Here is a 19,887-nt window from a genome sequence, read left to right on the forward strand (position 1 = left end):
CAGCTTTCTGACGTAGGTACTATCAGTATCCTGATTTTAGGATTGAAGCTACTGAGGCATGAGTCATTTTCCCTTCAGCAGCCTTTTTTTTTTTTTTTTTGAGACAGTCATGCTCTGTTGCGGGCTGGAGTGCAATGGCATGGTCTCGGCTCACTGCAACCTCCACCTCCCAGGTTCAAGTGATTCTCCTGCCTCAGCTTCCCGAGTAGCTGGGACTATAGGGGCATGCCACCACACTCGGCTCATTTCTGTATTTTTAGTAGAGATGAGGTTTCGCCATGTTGGCCAGGCTGGTCTTGAACTCCTGACCTCGTGATCTGCCCGCCTTGGCCTCCCAAAGTGTTGGGATTACAGGCGTGAGCCACCACTCACAGCCAGCAGCCTATTTTTCTCTGATTATCCTCTAGCTTCCATTCTTTTCTGCCATGCATACCTATCTTCTCCCAGTGCTTGAGGATTCTCTCCTGCTTTTGAGCTTTGGAATAGGCCATAGTGTCTCTCTCTCTCTCTCTCTTTTTGAAACAGGGTCTCACTCTGTCACCCAGGCTGCAGTGCAGTGGCAAGGTCACAGCTCACTGCAGCCTTAACCTCTTGGGCTCAAGCAATCATCCCACCTCAGCCCCCTGAGTAGCTGGTACTACAGGGGTGTGCCACCACACCCAGCCAATTTTTTTTTTTCTTTCTTTTTTTTTTTTTTTGTAGAGACAGGATTTTGCCATGTTGCTCAGGCTGGTCTCAAACTCCTGGGCTCAAGTGATCCCACCTCAGCCTCTCAAGGTGCTGGGATTACAGGCATATTTTTGCTACTTACGCTCCTTTTTTTTTTTTTTTTTTTTTTTTTTTTGAGACGGAGTCATGCTCTGTCGCCCAGGCTGGCCGGATCTCAGCTCACTGCAAGCTCCGCCTCCCGGGTTTACGCCATTCTCCTGCCTCAACCTCCCGAGTAGCTGGGACTACAGGCGCCCGCCACCTCACCCGGCTAGTTTTTTGTATTTTTTTTAGTAGAGATGGGGTTTCACCATGTTAGCCAGGATGGTCTCGATCTCCTGACCTTGTGATCCACCCGTCTCGGCCTCCCAAAGTGCGGGGATTACAGGCTTGAGCCACCGCACCCGGCCCTTACGCTCTTTTTTTTTTTTTAAGAGACAGGGTCTCTCTCTGTTGCCCAGGCTGGAGTGCAGTGGTGCAATCACAGTGTAGCAGAACCAGCCGCAGACAAAACTCCTTAGACACCGAGTTAAAGAAGGAAGGGGTTTATTTGGCTGGGAACATCGGAAAGACTCCTTCCTGTCGCAAGAGCTGAGCTCCCTGAGTGAGCAATTCCTGTCCCTTTTAAGGGCTGACAACTCTAAGGAGGTCTGCATGTGATGGATTGAGCAAGCAGAGGGTATGTGACGGGGCTGCATGCACCGGTGGTCAGAGTGAAAGAGAACAGACCAGGAAGTTTCACAATGTCTTTTCTATACAATGTCTGGAATCTATAGGTAACATAACCGGTTAGGTCAGGGGTCGATCTTTAACTACTAGGATTAGATCAGGCAGGCCCAGGCCTGGTTTCGGGTCTGGTTCCTTGGTTTCAGGTCTGGTTCCTAGACGCCAGGCTACCTGCCTTTAGTTTCACTTCTCTTTCCTTTTCTGAGTATAAAATAATATAAAACAATATGAGAGGGTCTGTCTCTCTTCTCTCATTTCCCCCCTTTGAGACTCTCACTTTTTATTAGTGGGAGTTCTCACTCTTATTTTCGCTACTTATGTCTTCCTGTGCCATAGATCGATAATGATTCATATAGTACACTTGTGCTGATACATAACATGAAGTGACATTGAGAGACTGGGCTATATGCTCAACTAATTGCAAAAACCAATTTCTTGTTTTTCCTGGAATTTCTGGTACTGGCATATTCAGTTCATCATAGAAGGTTTGAAATACTCGCTCAGGAGAGTGTTTAAATATTTTTCTCAAACCACGATATTTACTTGAAGATTGAGTCCAGCTCCATCAATTTTTAGGGTTATACGTTCTCTTTTTTCTAGCGAGGATTAAGGGGGTTGGTTATTACTAGTTCTAAGGGGTTACACTGACCACTAGTAGAGGAAGGGCCACTTTTCCTTTGCTGAAGGTGGACAGGATTTTTTCATTTTTTTTTATTCAAGTAACCTAAATGACACAAGACCAGTATCTACATTTATTTTCACACAGTCTTAATTCATGATAAATATACTTATTTTTTTGTCATATAGTCTCTTTTCTAATCACTGAAGCCTTGAACTTTTGGGCTCAGGTGATCCTCCCACCTCAGCCTCTTGAGTAGCTAAGACTATAGGCATGCACCACTACATCCAGCTTTTTTTTTTTTTTTTTTTTGATAGAGATAGGGTCTCGCTATGTTGCCCAGGCTGGCCTGGAACTCCTGGCTTCAAGCAATCCTCCAGCCTCAGCCTCCACAAGTGCTGGGATTACAGGCATGAGCCTCCTGTCCTGCCTGCAGTCTCTTAAATGCCCTTTCACCCCTTCTCTCCACCAAGTCTGTTCTTCCCCTCTGTTCCAGCGTTGCTGCTGACTCTCCTCTAAGGAACCTTCCCTGTACGCCTGTGCAAGCTCCTCCAGCATCCTCTCCCTCCTGCCTGCTGAAAGCAGCTGGATCTATTCCTCAGGTTTGTTAGTTTTACTTCTCTTCTGTGTATCACCTATCAGGCCTCATTGTGCACCCTGGTTCCCTCTTAACACAGAAGACTTCCTAAGGAACACATCTCCCCGGCCAATTCAATTCAGTCAACATGGCTTGCACATGCTAATTTGACTGAGTAGAGGATTCTAGGTACAAATTCCTATTTTTTTTCCCTCAGAATATTGAAGACCTCACTCCTTTGTCTTCTAGCATGCAGTTCTGTCGGTTAAAGATCTGATGCAGTCTGTGTCTCAGTCCTTTATTTCTGGAAACTTTGATGGCTGACTTTTATCCTTTTTTGCGGGGGGGGGAGCAGACTGTCGCTTGATTCCCCCAGGCTGGAGTGCAGAGGTGCAATCTTGGCTCACTGCAACCTCCACCATCCGGGTTCAAGTGATTCTCCTGCTTCAGCCTCCTGAGTAGCTGGGATTACAGGCACCTGCCACCACGCCCAGATGATTTTTGTATTTTTAGTAGAGATTGGGTTTCACCATGTTGGCCAGGCTGGTCTCAAACTCCTGACCTCAGGGGATCTGCCTGCCTCACCCTCCCAAAGTGCTGGGATTACAGGTGTGAGCCACCTAGCCCAGTCCCTTTATCCTTAAAGGTCAGATACTTCACCAGTATGGGTACCTAGATATACATCTCTTTTGCACTGGAAGACTTTTAGAAATAGAAGATTTGGGCCAGGCGCGGTGGCTCACACCATAATCCCAGCACTTTGGGAGGCCGAGGTGGATCATGAGGTCAAGAGATCGAGACCATCCTGGCCAACATGGCGAAACCCTGACTCTACTAAAAATACAAAAATTAGCTGGGCATGGCTTGTGCCTGTAATCCCAGCTACTCAGGAGGCTGAGGTAGGAGAATCACTTGAATCTGGGAGGCGGAGGTTGCAGTAAGCAGAGATTGTGCCATTGTATTCCAGCCTGGGCAATGAGAGCGAAACTTCATCTCAAAAAATAAAAAAGAATGGGTCTGTTATAGAAGCCATTGTGGCCATTTCTAGTGAGCACTCTCACCATATGGTAGCTCTGCACCACCTTGGGACTCTGCAGAGGGTCCCCACTAGCAAGAAGGTCCTCATTGGATGCAGCCCCTAAATATTGGACTTCCCAACATGTATAAATTACCCAGTCTCAGGTATTCAGTTACAGCAAAAGAAAACCGACGAACACAGGCCCAATCTCTTGTAGAATTATGTAGACACCTGTTGGACCAGTCATGTGGACAGGAGAGATACTGAGATACCTATGCCACGACCTACCTTTTACAGCCAAGGCAGGCAAGGTGCTGTGACTGTCTACCACAACCATGTGGGATGGCAGAAGCCCCCCAAGGGGCAGAATTCCAGGCAGACAGACTACCCTTATCCTCATAAGGACTCTAGAGTATTTCTTCTGGGATGGAGTTGCCTTTTTCTTTACCTTCTGGGACCTCTTTTTTTCTTTTTTTTAAACTGGGATCTCTCACTTTGTTTAGAAAGCATTTCGAATACCTTTAGCAGATTAAAGAAGCCATTCAGTTATGAATGCATTGACACAACACTATTCAGAAGGACATTTGCCCTAAAACCAAATTATTAAATTGATAACATATTTTAGTCATCAAGTGGCATATGCTAAGCAGACATCTTCCCTTCCCTTCTGAGCCCCACTCCAATGCCAGCTCTCACCTCTGGAAATCAAGGATGATTGGCAGTGGAGAGTGAATCAGAGGCATAGTTCAAACCAAGAATGGAGTCAAAGTCAACAGTCCAGTGAAACTCGGGGTAGGGTGAACATCCGAGTAAGTAAGCATTGAGTATGTCTTTCATAACCTGCCTGGTAATTTTTTTAAAAACAGTGATTTTGTATTTTGACTCGATTCTAACAAAATGTCTCCCATATCAAAATGTTCCTTTTATCAAATTGGGTTTCCCAAACTAAGCTTCTTTGAGGCATAGTTGGACTAAGACTCACATAGCTGACTTCTAGGCCACTACGTTTATCAGATAGGGCACAGTCTCCTGGCAGAGGGGTCCCTGGCACAGGCAAGACAGATTCCAGGCCCAGATTCTGCTGTTATTTGTCTCCCATGGGTTGCTGCCTGAGCAGTTGTTAGATGGAGGAGATGCTCCACCCAGCCTTTGTCTCACTCTTCACACCCCCTTCCTCTCCCTTCTGCATTGCAGATCTGAAGTGGCAAGGGTGACCTGACTGCCTGTGTCCCCAGTCCCCAATCCCAGGCCTTGCCACTGTCTTGCCTCCTTGTCTTCAATAAATAAAGGTGAGGCCCAAGAGATACCCTCACCTTCTTGCTCTCCACAGTTCAAAACTCAGGAGCTGCAGAGCCTGTAGGACGTCCTCTGAGCTCTTTTAGGTGGCTGGGAAGAGAGCTAGGGCACAGCCCTTGGATCCTTGGACCCTTCATGTAAACAAGGAGATGACCTCTCCCAGGGAGCTGTCCTTGGCACTTTAGGATCTCAGCCTTGAGTAGCTACTTTTCTTTTGTTTTTGTTTTGATTTATCTTGGGCTTTCCCCTACTTCTGTTTACTCTCACACCCCCTATTTCCTTGCTCTTTGGGAAACAGACTGTCTTAGTCTGTTTGGATTGCCGTAACATGACACTGGGTGGCTTAGACAACAGACTTTTATTTCTCCTAGTTCTGGAGACTGGGAAGTTCATGATCAAGGTGCCGGCTGATGAAGCTTCTGGTGAGTTGCCCTCTTCCTGGCTTGCAGATGACTGCCTTCTTGCTATGGCCTCACACAGCAGAGAGAGAATGAGCTCTGGTCTTTCTTCCTCTTCTTATAAGGACATTAATCCCATCATAGAGTCCCCAGCCTGATGATCTCATCCAAACCTAATCACCCCCCAGAGGCCCCACCTCTGAATACCATCACATTAGGCATTACGGCTTCAACATATACATTTCAGGGGAACACATTCAGTCATAATAGATGCTTATTGTAGAAATTTTTGAAAAATACAAAAATATGAAACAAAAGAAAACCACAAACTATCCTGACAACCAAAGAAAAGCACAAATGCCATCCTATCATCCAAAGAAACTTCCAGCATACTTTCAAATCTTTTTAAGCACTTACTTTTAAAAATATACATCATATATAGGCTGGGCACAGTGGCTCATGCCTGTAATCCCAGCACTTTGGGAGGCTGAGGCAGGTGGATCATTTAAGGTCAGGAGTTCAAGAGCAGCCTGGCCAACATGGTGAAATCCCATCTCTACAAAAATACAAAAATTATCTGGGCATGGTGGCGGGCATCTGTAATCCCAGCTACTCCGGAGGCTGAGGCAGGAGAATTACTTGAACCTGGGAAGCAGAGGTTGCAGTGAGCCAAGACAGTGCCACTGCACTTTAGCCTGGGCAACAAAGTGAGACTCCATGTCAAAAATATATATATATATGTGTGTGTGTGTGTGTGTGTGTGTGTGTGTGTGTGTGTGTGTGTGTGTACCTCATGAGCATTTTTCCATATTAAACAATCTTTTTTTTTTTTTTTTTTTTTTTTTTTGAGACAGAGTCTTGCTCTGTCGCCCAGGCTGGAGTGCAGTGGCATGATCTCGACTCACTGCAAGCTCTGCCTCCTGGGTTCACACCATTCTCCTGCCTCAGCCTCCCGAGTAGCTGGGACTACAGGTGCCCGCCACCATGTCCGGCTAATTTTTTTGTATTTTTAGTAGAGACGGGGTTTCACCGTGTTAGCCAGGATGATCTCAATCTCCTGACCTCGTGATCCGCCTGCCTCGGCTTCCCAAAGTGCTGGGATTACAGGCTTGAGCCACCGCACCCGGCCTATAAATATTTTTAATGTTCACATATTCACCATTTATATGACTAAATTTCTTACTCTATAACTGTAACATAATTTATGTAACCAACTTCCCAATGTTGGATGCTGAGGTTATTTTTATTTTTTTCCTGTAAAAGTTAACATTATTATTTGTAATGGAACTGTTCTCTGTCATGACTATGGGGGGGTGGTTCCACAAATCTACATGTGATAAAATTTGATTGAACTAAATACACACACACACACACACACACACAAATGCGTACTTGTACAGTGGTGAAATCTGAATAAGGTGGGTGGATTATATGAATGTCAATTATCTGATTGTTATTATGAAGATGTCACATTTGAGGAAAACTGGGTGAAGGGTATATGGGATCTCCCAATATTATTTCTTACAACTGCATGTTAATCTACAAATTAATTCAAAGTAAAAAGTTTTGGCCATGTGCTCATACGTATAATTTCAGCACTTTGGGATACCAAGGCAGGAGGATTGCTTAAGCCCAGGAGTTTGAGACCAGCCTGGGCAACACAGTAAGACCCCATCTCTACAAAAAATTTAAAAATTAGCTGGGCATGGTGGCATGGGCATGTGGTCCCAGCCAGGACCCATCTACTCAGAGGGCTGAAATGGAAGGATTGCTTGAGCCCAGGAGGTCGAGGCTGCAGTGTGCTGTGATCATGCCACTGAGCTCCAGCCTGGACAACAAAGCAAGACCCTGTCTCAAAAATAATAAAAATAGGCCGGGCAAGGTGGCTCACGCCTGTAATCCTAGCACTTTGAGAGACTGAGACGGGCAGATCACTTGAGGTCAGGAGTTCGAGACCAGCCTGGCCAACATGGCAAAACCCTGTCTCTACTAAAAATATAAAAATTAGCCAAATGTGGTAGTGCACACCTATAATCCCAGCTACTCAGGAGGCTGAGGCAGGAGAAACGCTTGAACCCAGGAGGCGGAGGTTGCAGTGAGCCGAGATCAAGCCATTGCACTCCAGCCTGGGCGAAAGAGAGAGGCCTTGGCCGGGCGCGGTGGCTCAAGCCTGTAATCCCAGCACTTTGGGAGGCCGAGGCGGGCGGATCACAAGGTCAGGAGATCGAGACCACAGTGAAACCCCGTCTCTACTAAAAATACAAAAAATTAGCCGGGCGCGGTGGCGGGCGCCTGTAGTCCCAGCTACTCAGGAGGCTGAGGCAGGAGAATGGCGGGAACCCGGGAGGCGGAGCTTGCAGTGAGCCGAGATCGCGCCACTGCACTCCAGCCTGGGTGACAGAGCGAGACTCCGTCTCAAAAAAAAAAAAAAAAAAAAAAGAGAGAGGCCTTGTCTCAAAACAAACAAACAAACAAACAAATAATAATAATAGGTGCTTAAAAACCACTACACTGGACCTCTTTTGTAAGTACATGTGTACTTCTGAACTTCTAGTTTTTCCTTTGGGTAGATTCCTATGAGAGAAATTACTCATAAGAAAATTCAATAAGAAGTAAGAGCTCTCAATCTCAGCATATTAGGGTTTCCTGGCCATCACCCAAGGAGCTTTGCAGGCATAGAAAACTGATACGCATGCTGCCGAGGAAGAGAGCTTAGACATACTCACAGAGTTTTCCTCAAACCTGGAGTGCCGGCCGACTAACGTACAATGAGAAATGTAAGCAGAGGGTCCAGGACTCCTGCCCCTAGCCTGAGTTTCCTCTCCCTATAGCCCTTCACAGGCAAAGCCACATTCTAATTGGAAGATTGACTTGTGATGTGAAACAAGGGAAATTAAGTGACACGATCCCGGTGTTAAAGATACCAGGGTAAGCCCTGCTGTGCACATCTCCATAGCAGGACTTAAACCACTGCCACCTGAGACAGGCACGTGGGTTCTAAGGCAGGGCACCCCTCCTTAGCACTGCTTGAATGGGGACAGCCTATATTTGCCTCTGTAACACTATTTCTGGGCTTCTGAGGTTTGCTAACCTGTGTTCCATCAGTGCATTGCTCCTTTAGGTGTGTGAAGATGTTCCAATGAGTTACAGATCAATCTTGTTGGCCTGGAAGCTGGTCTGTCTCATGGCACTTGTTCTTCTTTTTTTGAGATGGAGTCTCGTTGTGTCGCCCAGGCTGCAGTGCAGTGGTGTGATCTTAGCTCACTGCGACCTCTGCCTCCCAGGTTCAAGTGATTCTTCTGCCTCAGCCTCCCTAGTAGCTGGGATTACAGGCACATGCCACCACGCCTTGCTAATTTTTGTATTTTTGTAGAGATGGGGTCTCTCCATGTTGGCCAGACTGGTCTTGAACTCCTGACCTCAAGTGATCCACATCATGCCTTGGCCTCCCAAAGTGCTGGGATTACAGGCGGGAGCCACTGTGCCTGGCCCAGCACTTGTTCTTAACCCCTAGTTCAATAGACCTCTGCAGGGCTCTTCCTCTGGTATTGTATGCAAAATTTTGAATATATGATCAAATGTGTATTTTCTGGAGAGACAGAAAATAGTGTTTACTACATTTTCAGAAAAGGGTCTCAATTTAATAGTGAACATCGTGTGAGCATTAAACTACATGCATTAATTACCTCATTTAATCCCCACTGAGGTCAAGAATCTTGCCCCAAGTTACCAGTTTGGACAAGTTAAAGAATACTGCTTTAAAGTGGCTTTGGGCCTGGCACGGTAGCTCACGTCTATAATCCCAGAACTTTAAGAGGGTGAGGCAGGAGGATTGCTTGAGCTCAGGTGTTTGAGGCAATGTGCTAAAAGTTTCTGTCTCTACAAAACATTTTAAAAATCAGTTGGGGGTGGTGCCACGCCTGTAGTCCCAGCTACTTGGGAGGCTGAGGTAGGAGGATAGCTTGAGCCTGGGTGGTCGAGGCTATAGTGCGCTGTAATCATGCCACTGCACTCCAGCCTGGGCAATGGAGTGAGACCCTGCCTCAAAAATAATAAATGAATGAATAAATAAAGTGATTTGTAAATCTGTTCTCTGGTATAGTCGATGTTTGTACTAAGGGGAGTCTTATTTCCCTTTTATCTTCCTAGATGAAGAAAAAAAAATTATTGGTGGCAAGCACACAACCCATGCCAAACAGAGCTGTGGAATGGCTTTGTTGCTGCCTCCCAGAGGCTAAACTCCGCTGTCTGTGCCAGCATCTCTAGTTACCTGCTTTCTCTTGCTCACAGGTCTGTGTATGCACTCAGACTAACCTGTGAACTGGCACCTTGTGCCTGCATCTCACTGACTTTGGCAGCTTGGATGCCGTCTTCTCCTATAAATGCCCTTCTTTCAAAAAGCAGCCCTGCTGCCTGTTTACTCTCTTTCACTGTATCAGAGTCTAGAACCTGCAGGTTTTCTAAAAGATCATTGTGTTGCTGTTTATCAAAAGCGGCATGCGTTTCCGTCAGCTTTCCAACAGAAAATCAGGCGAGAGGCTATTCAACATTCACTTATTCACTGAATATTCACTAATTTTCCAGACATTCTTCTAGGTACCAGGGATACTGGCAAAAAACATTTACCCTAATGGAGCCTGGGTTCTAGGGGACGAAAACAGACAATAAGCAAATAAATGAATAAATGAATATTCAGTGAATAAGTGAATGTTGAAGAATCTCTCTCCTGATTTTCTGCTGGAAAGCTGACAGAAATACATGCCGCCTTTGACAAAAAGCAATGCAGTGATCCCTTAGAAAATCCGCAGATTCTGCTAGGCATGGTGGCTCATGCCTGTAATCCTAGCACTTTGGGAGGCCGAGGTGGGTGGATCACAAGGTCAGGAGTTTGACACCAGCCTGGCCATGGCGAAACCCCATCTCTACTAAAAATACAAAGATTAGCTGGGCTTGGTGGCATGCGCCTGTAATCCCAGCTACTCGGGAGGCTGAGACAGGAGGATCGCTTGAACCCGGGAGGCAGAGGTTGCAGTGAGCAGAGATCATGCCATTGCACTCCAGCCTGGGCAACAGAGCAACTTTGTATCAAAAAAAAAAAAAGGTATTGTAAGGTCCGAATGAAATTTTACGTGTGTGTGTGTGTGTGTGTGTGTGTGTGTGTGTGTGTCAAATATACAAATGGGAAGCATTGTCATAGCTTTTGCTAGATAATCATGAAGGCCCATCCAGGCCAGGGTTCCTGTGTTCTTGAAGGGTCTTAGTTGGATCCACAGGCCCAAGGGGAGGGACTGGAGCTCTCCTTCCCTTCCTGAATCCAGCCCCAAGATGAAGTCTGAACTTCTCTCGCCATGATTTAGATGAAATTCACTCTGCAGCAGTGTGAACACCCCTCTCTGAAAACAGAGGGTTTTCGTTTTTAAGAAAGACTCCTCATAGTTCTCTCTACTCCCTGCCCGGTGAAGGTGTGGTCTTAAATCTAGTTCACTGATTGCAAAAACCTGGCTTGATTCAACACACTTGATCTATTTTCATCTCTCTGCCGCTTGCTTAAAATAAGGAGCTCATTGCTATGCTGCCCACGGCTGCGTCTAAATCATAACTGAGAGTTGAATACATTTTTCTCTCTTCTGCTAAATACCATTTTTATCTTCGCCGAGCCCACACGTCCTCGGTCGACAGTGTTTGCTTTAGCAGTCCATGCCTGGACTTGGAGGGATAGTCAGGTGACAAAAGACCCCTCCCGAGCTCCCAGTGAGCCTCCCTCCCTGTGACCTGTTTGTCTTCCAACAGGGCGTTCTCCTACCCACGAGCTAGCCAGCCGAAGCCACCTTCCAGGCTGCCACCACAATTTCTGCTTTTGTTTTCCCCACTCTTCATTGCTTGGTGAGGGCTAGGGAAGGTTTGTGAGCCTTTGGGTCCCTCATATCTCCTGGCAAAGGCTTGAATCCTTGAATCTCAGCAACCTCTGGACTTCAGTCTCCCCTTCTTTGACTCTTATTATAGGATGTGGAAAATTAGCAAAATGGGGAATTCAAGGAACTCCAAAAAGCAGCTTCACAAACATGAATTAAAAGAGACTCGACTCCTGAAAGGAATGATGTCATGCTCAGAAACCAGCTTGAAACTCGTGCTTTTCATCTCTAATCTTCTCCCATCCAAAGCCTTAACTCCTCCCACATATCTCCTCTCCTTCTTCTTCCCATGAGAAAGGTCAGCATTATTATCATCATTTTACAGACAGTCAAATGAGCCCCGCTGGGGAGGGAGCCAGTGGCACAGTCCAGATTAGGATGTGAGGCTCCCCTGAGGACAGGCTGGAGCCTGAGGTGTCCCTCATCTGCTTCATTATTTTAATCATTATGAATTTTTCCTTTTCAGTTAGTCTCTGTGCACGTGATAAGAAATCCTTGCCACCCACTGTTGCAGGCATCAAGTGTAAGGAAAGTCACTAGGGAAAAAATGCTATATTCTGCTGTTGGGAAAACAGGAGAATAACTGAGGTTAACTAGGAAAACAGAAAGGGTGAGAGCCTCAGAGAGGGTCAGGAATACAGGATAGAGAATCAGAGCTGGCCTCTGCCTCTCAGCTGGAGCCATTCGGAAATGGCACTGTGAAGCAAAGGATTTTTTTTTTCTTTTTTGAGAAAAACTCTCACTCCATTGCCCAGGCTGCAATGCAGTAGCACGATCTCAGCTCACTGCAACCTCCGCCTCCCGGATTCAAGCGATTCTCCTGCCTCAGCCTCCAAAGTAGCTGGGATTACAGGTGCCCACCACCATGCCTGGCTAATTTTTGTATTTTTTAGTAGAAACGGGGTTTCACCATGTTGGCCATGCTGGTCTTGAACTCCTGACCTCAGGCAAGCTGCCCACCTTGGCCTCCCAAAGTGCTGGGATTACAGGCGTGAGCCACCCCTGCCCAGCTGAAGCAAAGGATTTTTGGTTTCCAGCAGTGGAGGTGGATGGCATTGAGCCAGCTATAAGAAATGGTAAGAAAAGAGATTCTGAAGCTAGTCAGTCTCTATCCAAGCCTGATTCTGCTAATTCCTAGCCGTGTTACCCTGGACAAGTTACTTCGACTTTCTGAGTCTCAGTTTCCTCATCTGTAAAATAGGAATAATAGTATTTCCACTTGGCAGCATTATTGCAAGGGTGATATATAAACAAGATGATATATAAAACGTGCTTAGCACACTGTGCAGTACACAGTAGCTCTAATTATTAAATGTCCACAGTATGCCAGCATTATGCCAGTTACAGGAAATGCTTGTATGAATAAGGCAGATTCCTCGCCTTCGAGGAGTTTATTGGCTTGTGGATAGGACAGGCGAGCAAACATTTACTACACAGTACTTTGGGAGTGGTGCTGGCTGGAAGGAGTGGTGCCGTCTGTCTACAGTTATGGAATAGATCTTCCCACCTCTGGATAAAGTTAACTGTGTAAGAACAGAGACTGGGCCGGGCGCGGTGGCTCAAGCCGGTAATCCCAGCACTTTGGGAGGCCGAGACGGGCGGATCACGAGGTCAGGAGATCGAGACCATCCTGGCTAACACAGTGAAACCCCGTCTCTACTAAAAATACAAAAAACTTAGCCGGGCGAGGTGGCAGGCGCCTGTAGTCCCAGCTACTCGGGAGGCTGAGGCAGGAGAATGGCGTAAACCCGGGAGGCGGAGCTTGCGGTGAGCTGAGATCCGGCCACTGCACTCCAGCCTGGGTGACAGAGCGAGACTCCGTCTCAAAAAAAAAAAAAAAAAAAAGAACAGAGACTGAACTCATGACCTTAAATAATGGGAACATAATAAAAAATAATTGTGGTATAGCAGCTGACACCAGCAGAGGGTGTCAATTGTCACGGCAGCCAGTGATTTCATTTTATCCTCCTCAAAGCCTCACAAGATTTGATGATGAGTAACTGAAGAGGGGAGTCTGACTTTTTCTAGGGCCTTCAGACAAGTAATTGTGCCTCAGGCCCTGAGGGATAAAGATAAAGATCCACAGGGTCAGTGCTATGGGTTATGTGCCCCCTACCCATCCCATGGAGGGAAACTAAGTAGCAAAATGGCCACAGGGTAATGTGGGCGGGCTGGTCAGAGCCTGGTGGATCTATAAGCTACCAGTAAGAAGATCTTTTTTTTTCCCCCCCAGAGACGAAGTCTTGCTCTGTTGCCCAGGCTGGAGTGCAGTGGCATGATCTTGGCTCACTGCAACCTCCACCTCCCATATTCAAGCAATTCTGCCTCAGCCTCCCAAATAGCTGGGATTACAGGTGCCTGCCACCACGCCCAGCTAATTTTTGTATTTTTAGTAGGGATGGGGTTTCACCATGTTGACCAGGCTGGTGCCCGGCCCAGATCATTTATGATGTCAAAGAATTTAGGAAAATGCCTTCTTGCAGGTTTAGGTGGAAGCGAAACTTTCTACTCTGCTCTCCCTCAGTTGGAAATAGTGCGGTGGAAGGAGAGGTGGAAGAGTGTGACAGAGGGCTACCTGCCCTGTGGCTGTGCCAGTGATCTCTGCACACTGGGCTCCATCTAGGGCACATCCAAGCCTGGATCGGATACCTTGCTTTGTGTGTGCCAGGTCATTTTTGTCTTTCCCCTCACATGCATATGATACTTTACGGGGCATAAAGTCCCATCAGCCCTGTGAAGCAGGCACTTGTCACTTCTAGGAAACTGAGGCTCAGAGAAAGTAAGCAAACTATCCAAGATCAAATGATTAGAAAGTAGAAATCTTAAGACCAGAGCTCAGTTTGCTGGCTGTGAGACCAAGGCATCCACTGTTATAGATGCTTCCTTCCTTCCTTGGGGGTGTGGATTTGGCCTTTTGCTAAGAAGGAGTGGTTCCCCCAAGTGGGTCAAAGGATCCTTGGAGACAAAGCTTCTTTCCTTTTCCTGATACAACTTCTGTATGGGAGGTTTACAGGAACATCATGAAGGCAGTTAATTAGTCCATTCTTAAGCTGCTGAAAAAGACATACCCGAGACTGGGTAATTTATAAAGTAAAAGAGGTTTAATGGACTCATAGTTCCATGTGGCTTGGGAGGCCTCACAATCATGGTGGAAAGTGAAAGACACGTCTTACATGGCGGAGAACAAGAGAGAAAATGAGAGTCAAGCGAAAGGGGTCTCCCCTTATAAAACCATCAGATCTCGTGAGACTTATTCACTACCATGAGAACAGTATGGGGAAACTGCCCCCATGGTTCAATTATCTCCCACCCAGTCCCTCCCAAAACATGTGAGAATTATGGGAACTACAATTCAAGATGAGATTTGGGTGGGGACACAGCCAACCGTATGAGCAGTGGAGGGGGCCTCAGCCTCAGATAAAGAGGCAGGAATCCTCCACCAACTGCTGCCATCTCTCCTGTGACCTTGAGCAGGTCACTGTACCTATCTGTGTCTGGGGTCCTTGTCAGCTATAGGGAGTCACGTTCCCTTCCCTGCCTACCTTCTGGGCGTGATGTGAATCAAATGAAACAAGCAATATCAGAAACAGCTTGAGAATGTCGAAAGTACAGTACAAACCCAAGGCATGATTCTGAACATCTTCATACAAAACTGAGAGCTGGTGGCCCTCAGGTTGCTTCTTTCATTTCTTTCATTCATTCACGCAATGCTAGGAAAATGTGGAATACATTCCCTGCACCAGACTCTGCGTTAGGTACTGGTGATGCAAGGAAGTCCCCAGGCTTTGAGGAATTCGAAGGGAGGAGAGACAGATTCAGACCAATAATTATGACACATAGATGGGAGGCCTTTTATTTTTGTTTTATTCTGTTTTGTTTTGAGACAGGGTCTCCATCTGTCACCCAGGCTGGATTGCAGTGGTGCTATCATAACTCACCGAAGCCTTGACCTTCCAGGCTTAAGTGATCCTTCCACTTCAGCCTCCTGAGCAGCTGGGACCATGGATGCCTACCACCACGCTTGGCTAATTATTTTTTTTTTTTAATTTTTTTGTAGAGATGGGGTCTCCCTGTGTTGCTCAGATTGGTCTCAAACTCCTGGGCTCAGGGCTCAAGCAATCCTCCCACCTCTGAGGAATCCTACTCAGCCTCTGAGTAGCTAGAAATGCAGGCTTGCACCACTGCACCCAGCTAATTTTTAAATATCTTATAGAAACAGGGTCTCAGGCCGGGCGCGGTGGCTCAAGCCTGTAATCTCAGCACTTTGGGAGGCCGAGGCGGGCGGATCACAAGGTCAGGAGATCGAGACCACAGTGAAACCCCGTCTCTAATAAAAATACAAAAAATTAGCCGGGCGCGGTGGCAGGCGCCTGTAGTCCCAGCTACTCAGGAGGCTGAGGCAGGAGAATGGCGGGAACCCGGGAGGCGGAGCTTGCAGTGAGCCGAGATCGCGCCACTGCACTCCAGCCTGGGCAACAGTGTGAGACTCCGTCTCAAAAAAAAAAAAAAAAAGAAACAGGGTCTCGCTCTGTTGCCCAGGCTTGTCCTGAACTCCTGGCTTCAGCGATCTTCCCACCTTGGCCTCCCAAAGTGCTGGGATTTCAGGCATAAGCCACTGCACCTAGCTGATATGAGGCCTTTTAAAGAGATGACCACAGTCAGGGAGCCCTGCATTGAGGTGTCCACAGATGCTGTGGAATGTGGGGTTGGGGGGCAGTGAGCAACAGTTGGAGCCAGAGAAGACCCCACAAGAGGAGGATGAGTAGGGGGCTGATAGAAGAGAGAGGGAGGAGGGAAAGGGCAGAGGAAACATCAGGCACAATGGCCTTGAAGAGCATGTGAGTCATTTGGTGCAGCTGAGGCACGGGTTACTTGAAGGAAGTTCACAGCTGGGGCACGGGTTACTTGAAGGAAGTTTGATGGCTATTTCTTTTTTATTTTTTGAGACAGAGTCTCTGTCTGTCACCCAGGATGGGGTGCAGTGACGCAATCTTAGCTCACTGCAACCTCTGCCTCCCAGGTTCAAGCAATTATCCTGCCTCAACCTTCCGAGTAGCTGCGATTACAGGCGCCTGCCACCATGCCTGGCTAATTTTTGTATTTTTAGTTGGCCAGGCTGGTCTCAAACTCCTGACCTCAAGTGATCGGCCCGCCTCGGCCTCCCAAAGTGCTGGAATTACAAGCGTGAGCCACTGTGGCCGGCCATGATGGCTATTTCTTATTACGGGAACGGAGCCTGCTGGTCACCCTGGAGTTCTTTTTGGGACATGTTTAGGTGTGTACATCAGTGTGTACTGGTTTGCCTCTCCGGGTTGCAAGGAAGAAGCCCACGTAAATGAACTCAGTGATGGAGCTTTGCTGTGAGGCCCCATGGGAAGCAAGATTTTTAGGAAATGATCTCAGCTGATAGCTGGACGTGTGCTGGGACCTTAGGCCTCCAACTCAGTGCAGTGCTATCCAGGTTTTGACCTGAGTTCCAGGGTCCCACCTTCTCTGTGAGCACCTGGTGTTGGTTGTTGGTGGTTCCTGAGAGCAGAAGGGTCAAGTTGCATTGGTTTGCGCTGACTGGTGTAACTCTCCCCATCAGGCAGGGCTTCAGCCTAGCCACCATGGCAGGGGTTGGTTTCCACTGGGTCCAGCATATACCAGGCCACCTGTCCCAGGTCCAAGCAGGACTAGTTTTAATCATAATGCACTACAACCTTATATGAAGAGAACTCTGGATCTTGAGCTGGTTTCTCCTATAGAGAGCTTTGTAGATTTCTCTCTTGGAGAGATGGCTGAGTAGAACCCTTTAGAGATCACAGTCCCATTTACTCATTCACAGAGTGGGAAAGGAAGGCCCAGAAAAGGCAGTAGCCTTGCTCAAACCTGTGCAGCAAGTTCACTGCAGGGTCAGGCATAGAACAGGTCTCCTAGATTTTTTGGTTGGTGCATAAATGTGCTTCTGTGTTGTTGACATGTTCATGAACCCACGTACTGTGTACAAGGCAGCGGGCCATGTCCTGAGAATGGACAGGCCACATGATCCCTGTCCTCCAGAAGGTTATAATGGGGGTATCAGAGCACACATAGAAAAAGATAGCTGTTCAATTTGCAGTGGCCCTGGGGGAAGCCAATACAGTTAGGCAAATTATACCAAGTCCAAGGAAAAAAATCTGTGAGGCTCTGCCTGCCAGATCCTTGATGACCTTCTAAGAAAGGTGATTTTCGTGATTTTTTTTTTTTTTTTTTTTTAGCCTATGTTGCCTAGGCTGGAGTGCAGTGGCTATTCACTGGTGCAATCGTGATGAATGACAGCCTCGAACTCCTGGGCTCTCGCCATCCTCCCGACTCAGCTTCCTGAATCTCTGGGACTACATGTATTTGCCTCTGAACTCAGCTAAGATTTTTTGTTTTAGCCTGGTTAGAACCAAAGAAGCCACAGCAGGACTTCTGGACCCAGCCATAGGCCAGCGGAGAGCAGAGAGAAGCCTGTGGAAATGGAAAGGGGATAAGACTGGCGACTTCGTTGCATGTGACCGATTCCCTAAGCCATCTGCTCTTACAAATCCCTACTTAGCAGCCCAGAGCAGTTACAGAGAGGGACAGGGGTCTTTGAAACACAAATCACCAGTGATGACAAGGCCACTGGGTATGAGGCTGTTTGTTCTCTTCCCGAGTGGATAAGGTTTCTAAGGGATAAATGGAGTGTTCTTACTGGCTGGCCCAGGACCTGCTGTTCCCATGCAATGGCTAGGGGATGCTGTCAGAGGCTCTAGGGAGTGGGAATGGCCTGACTTCCAGAAAAGACTAGTTGAAAATCCAGCTACAAGGTAAGCTCCAGAGCCTGGACCCTGGCAAATTAGTCTTTTGGCCTGGTTGCCATGGAGACAGGCAGGCAGCAGCTGCTGTGGAAGAGGAAACAGCAGCTCCACCGACATCTAGGATTCTGAGACAGCCATGATGGGGGAGGGGGCTTGACACCACCCTTTCTCCCCCAGATACTGAGGTCCCTGTTTGCCCCCCACCCCCCGGACCCCCTGATTCCCAGACTCACAGGCTCTGGTGAGTTGCCAGGGTCTGAACACAAGACAGTAGCAGTATTGGATCCTGAAACCCCAGTTTCCTGCTTCCAAGCCAGTGCCCCACCCCTACTACACCACAGTTGCCTCCTGCTTCAGAGCAAAAGATCTTCCAGCGCACTGCGCTTCTGGGCCCTGAGAGGGCTCCCAAGCTGCCTCCTTGGAGGGGATAAGTCGTTAGAGGTGAATCCCAGTGTGTTGGCCACCAGAGGCCAATTTGGCCCAGCGCTCTATCGCTGTCTCTCTGGAAAACCTGGCAGTGTCTTCATGGGTCTGTGACCAGCCATTGTCTAGGAAGGGAGCTTGAAGCGGAGCCCAGAGGGAACTCAGCAAATGATGCGGTTCATTGTTCCTTCATTTGATGCTACGCTGATAACATTAATTTGCAGCTTCACCGGCCATGCTGCCTGGGTGGCCGCCCTCCAAGTCCTGACCTCCCTAGACTGGTGGAAACAGCCCTTGGCTCTCCCTCTCCTAGGGATTATCTCTGGAAATTGAAGGTGGGAGAGGAGGGGCTTAGGATCCAGGTCACCTGAGTCCACTTTCACAGCCCGGAGGTTGTGTCTCAGCATCTCAGTTTCATCCTCTTTGGTAAAAGGAGAAACGAGGCTGGTATTATCTAGGGCTTTGAGTTTCTGGGCTTTGGATGTGAGTAGGATCCTTACATAAGAGAACAGAGAGCTAGTGTGGAGACACAGGAGAGGACTGGAGAAAAGCAGAGGCTGCTACTGACCAGCCTGGGCTTTTGATGTTGCTGTTTTAATTATGAAGGTAGTTCACGTGTGGGCGTTATGAAAGAAAAAAGTCAATGCCAAAGAATATAAAGGAAATGGAGAAAATGACCCATCACGTCAAGCCCCAATCCCTCTCCCCTGGTGGAAACCACTCATAATTTTGTTGTGTATCTTTTCAGATCTTTCTCTATTCTCACACTTTCCCCACTACATTACTATTACTTTAAAATTATACAAATGATATGAACACATTTCTACAAAGATGCAAACACCACAGATAAATATACAGCAAATATTAAAAATCTCCTTTTAGTCTATTCCCTTCACCACAGCTATTTTGTTTGTTTGTTTGTTTGTTTGTTTTTGAGACGGGGTCTCCCTGTGTTACCCAGGCTGGAGTGCAGTGGGCGATCGTGGCTCACTGCAGCCTTGACCTCCTGGGTTCAAGTGATTCTCCCACCTCAACCTCCCAAGTAGCTGGGACTATAGGCATGAGGCACCACACCCGGCTAATTTTTTGTATATATCTATTTTTTAGAGATGGGGTTTCACCGTGTTACCCAGGCCGGTCTTGAACTCCTGGCTCAAGTGATCCACCCACCTCAGCCTCCCAAAGTGCTGGAATTACAGGCGTGAGCCACTGCACCCATCCTGGACAGCTATTATTAACAGTTTAATGTCCTTCATACGTTTATGTACAAACACAAACACACACTTTCAGGTTTTCTTTCTTTAGCATAAATGCAATCATAACATCCATATGGCTCTGCAAGTTGCTTTTCCTACCATAGTAATTCTTAGATTTTTCCACAGTAATAGACCTACCCCATTCTCT

General features: G+C 47.3%; 1 long non-coding RNA gene across 2 annotated transcripts in view; it reads left to right on the plus strand.

Moving 5' to 3' along the window:
• Positions 1–19,134, plus strand: part of LOC135966867 (uncharacterized) — a 29,274-nt gene extending 10,140 nt beyond the window's left edge. For both annotated transcript variants that reach the window (XR_012424242.1, XR_012424245.1), the window contains exons 2-4: positions 2,550–2,655; positions 5,316–5,366; positions 17,494–19,134. This is a non-coding gene — a long non-coding RNA (uncharacterized lncRNA). The remainder of the gene's footprint in view (positions 1–2,549; positions 2,656–5,315; positions 5,367–17,493) is intronic.
• The last annotated feature ends 753 nt before the right edge of the window (positions 19,135–19,887 follow it).

Source organism: Macaca fascicularis, chromosome 1 (assembly GCF_037993035.2).
Source record: "Macaca fascicularis isolate 582-1 chromosome 1, T2T-MFA8v1.1".
In the NCBI taxonomy this organism is placed as follows: domain Eukaryota; kingdom Metazoa; phylum Chordata; class Mammalia; order Primates; family Cercopithecidae; genus Macaca; species Macaca fascicularis.